Source organism: Populus euphratica, unplaced genomic scaffold (assembly GCF_000495115.2).
Source record: "Populus euphratica unplaced genomic scaffold, PopEup_1.0 scaffold35.1, whole genome shotgun sequence".
NCBI classification, from domain to species: domain Eukaryota; kingdom Viridiplantae; phylum Streptophyta; class Magnoliopsida; order Malpighiales; family Salicaceae; genus Populus; species Populus euphratica.
The window spans coordinates 291,294-295,449 of record NW_011499860.1 but is presented as its reverse complement, the minus strand read 5'-3'; positions in this window follow the sequence as shown (position 1 = coordinate 295,449).

Sequence of the window (4,156 nt, the reverse complement as noted above, 5' to 3'; positions counted from 1 at the left end):
ATGTTTTCAAGGGTATTTTTGGAATTTAAATTTTATTATTTTTGTCCCTAACATTATTTTAAAATCTTGACCTAAAAAAAATATTATTTTAATATATTTCTAAATAAAAAATATTTTAAAAAATAATTGTAATTGCATTTTAAACGAGACGCTTAATTAGATCTGAACCGCTATATTTATTAGGTAAGGATTTGTTTTTGCTTTGATGGCTCAATCACGTGTCAATAATTTTAGGATCATAATTAATAAAATAAAGGATGTAGCTGATTCACAATTCATTCACACCTAGTGCACTATGGATTACGACAATAATCTAACTGTATTTTTTTTCTTTTTTTGTTCAAATTTTTCTTTTTTTTTTGTTTATTTTTTAAAAAAATTATCTATGTCGATTTTATTTTTTTAATATTAAGTTGGTTAAAAAAAATTAATTTTTTTCTTTGAAATACTGTGGATTATTATGGTGTTTTGCCACATGGTTTCTCTATTTTATTTTTTTTATTTTTTAAAATTATTTTTGTTAGTTTTATTTTTTTAATATTGAACTAACTGAGAATTTAGTTTTGTAATTTTTTTAAAATATTGTTGATTGCTATAGAGCACTATAAATTCCCTCGTAAATTACTATGAATTGCCATAGTATTTTTTCCCACATGATTTTTTTAGTTTCTTTTGTGTTTTATTTTTTTATAATATTTTTTTAAAATTATCTTTGTCAATTTTATTTTTTTAATATTAAGCTGGTTAGAATTTAACTTTGTAATAAAACCTAATTATGTAGGGAAAGAATTATAACTTTCCTCACCAAACGCCGTGGATTGCTAGAATGTCTCTTAGCATTGTTTTTTTTGTGATTTTTTTAAAATTATCTTTATCAATTTTATTTTTTTAATATTGAGCTGGTTGATAATTATAATTACAAGTCATTACAAATAATACTAAATCATGTAGGAAAGTACTGTAACTTTCATCACAAAACACTGTGAATTGCTACAGTGTTTCCAGCATGATTTTTTTCTATTATTTTTTTCTAAAATTATCTTTGTTGATTTTTTTTTAATATTGAGTTTATTAAGAATTTAGCTTTGTAATTTTTTTTCTTTAAAACACTATGGATTGTTTCAATTTTTTTTCATATAATTTTTAAAAAAATTATTTCTATCGATTTTTTTTAATATTGAATTGGTTAAGAATTATAATTACAATAAAGCTAGATCATATGAGCGAAGTATTGTAGTTTTTTCATACAACATTGTGAATTACTATAATATTTATCTAAATAATTTTTTTATAATTTTTTTAAAATTATCATTGTTGATTTTATAGGAAAAGGTATTATAGTTTTCTTCACAAAACATTATCAATTGCTACAACATTTGTCTTCATGGGTTTTTTCCTTCCAAAATTATTTTTGTTGTTTTTTGTAATATTAAATTGATAGAGAATTTAGTTTTGTAATTTTTTTACTTTTTATTAATAGAAAAACTAAATCATATAGTGAAAACACAATATTTTCCTCGTAAAAAACTGTATATTACTAAAAATTATTTTGTTCAGTCTCTAATTTTTTTATTATTAATATTTTTTTTTGTCATAAAATATTATCTTTATTTTTTTTATATATTATTTATCTAGTATTGATTCATAATTATAATATTATTAAATATATTTATTTTATAACTATACAGCAACCCATAAAATTGTTATATCATAATTAAATTAAAATATATTTAAAACAAAAAAAAAACCTAAATAAGAGTGATTGCTAGCGGATCCCTCGCAAAACTCTCTATTTTTTTGGGCGTGGTACATCCTGCATCCCATCCATCGCATCCTGCCAGCTGTTAAACATAGCTAATATTTATTTTATAAATTATTTTGTTTTGACACCTGTTTGTTTATAGATAATTACATTTATTTTTTAAATTATTTTTTTATTTATAGATATATTAAAATAATATTTTTTATTTTTAAAAAATTATTTTTAAAATTAATACAGTAAAATAATCTAAAAATATAAAAAATATTAATTTAAAATAAAAAATAAAAAATTTATTTTTTTAAAAATGCTTTTGAAACATAAAAACAAATAAGATATAATTTATATGTGTTATGCAACGAAATATTAGCTTGAATTATATAATTTGTTTTATGATAAAAAAGTGTTCATATATATTGATAACATATTTTTTACTAACATGTTTTTTACTAGAAAATTAATTTTTTAAAATTAAAAAAATATAAAAATACTATGAAGTCAAAAATTTGATAAATATTAGACCAAAAACCTTTTAAAACACTGAAAAATCAATATATTTGATAACATATTATTTTAAAAAATATTAAAATTGTGACACGCCAAATCTACTCCGACAAATTATGATTAAGTTGTAATATCTATGATTTGAGATATGAAAATATAATAACCTTGTAAAATTTATTCCAAAATAAATTAAGAAGTAAGAAGGTCAATTATAATGAACCAAATATTGAAAGTTAAAAAAAAAAAACACTAAATCTAAAAGATAGGGGGGGACAACTTGAATAAATCTTGATTGGTGGTTAATGCCACACCAAATTTGCAACTTGTGACATTGTATATTGAATTTAATAAATAAGCTCAATTTCTAATAAATTTAATATTAAATAATAAAATTATAAAAAAATATTGATAAATATTTCCATTATATTAAAAAAAAATCATAACAAATCTTTTACTTTTAAGAATGTTTCAATAAATCTATAGTGCTATTATATTAAAAAAAATCAAGTCGCCCCCAACTACATCAATAATAACATATAAAACTATGAAAAGACCAATTACCCTTCATAGAAAACCATGACATGCAGTGGTTAGAAGGGTAAAGTTGTCCCTCAATTATTTCAATAAAGAGTGATTTCTCTTTTGTGCTGCAGTACGTTATCCATATCCTTTAATTTTTTTTAAAAAAATAATATGAGAGTTGATTTAATGTAGCTTGGTTAGCTTTATGAGTTTAGGGATAACTCAAACAACTAGTAAAAATATAGTACAAATTAAATAAATTTCAAGATAATATTTTTTTGAAAAAATAATATTGACATAACTATAAATTAAATTGATCCAAGTTAATCTGGAATAACTTGACCAATTTCACAACAAAAGCTTATAACATTGTCACATTTATATAAAAAATAAATTAAAATAAATTATGAAATATAATTCTAAGTTATTCTAATATTTAAAAAATTAATTAAAAATAAATAAATAAATAAATTTAGTAAACTAAGGTTAACCTATCAAATTTATAACTTAAGTCACGACATTAAGATAACCTCACAAAAAACAAATCAAAATAAATTATGAAGTTCAATTCTCAATCAATACAACGTTGAAGGATTAAAGATTTAAAAAAAAATCAATTAAAAAGAAAAAAAATAACTAAAATTAACTCGAGTTACGAGACTAAAATAATCTTATATAAAAAAATCAAAATAATTTATGAAACTTAATTCTTAATAAACTTAATATTAAATTAAAAAATTAAAAAACAAAATCAAAAGACCAACATAAAAAAATAGAAAGAAAACATGAATCTATTACGATGATCAAATAAGAAATGCTTTTATAATTTTTTAAGAGTAAATAATGATAGTTAACATTATTTCATATAAGAGAGATAGATATAAGAAACGAAAGAGAGGAGAGATAATTACAAAAATGATAGGATTAAAAAAGTTAATTAAAATATTAAAAAAATAAATTAATTTAATTTAAGTTAACCTATCAAATTCATATTATATAACCAAGATAATTATATAAAAAATTAAAATAATTTATAAATTAAAATTTTCAATTAATTTAATATTAAATTATTAAAATAAAAATAACAACAAGCAAGATTTTTAAAGAAAACGTGAGTGTGTGACAATGATCAAATAATGAAATCTTTTTAGAGTTTTTCAAAAGTAACTAATGATAGTTACAATTATTTCATTCACGAGAGAGATAGACATTTTTTTTTTAAAAAAAACAAGAAATAAAAATTTTAAAAATAATAATTTTGAACTTAATTGTAGATATTTTTATATTTTTAATAAGTTCAAATATAATTTTTCTTATATTTTTTATATTGGTCTCTAAAAGTGTTGGTAGTTATGTAACACTTAAAAATCT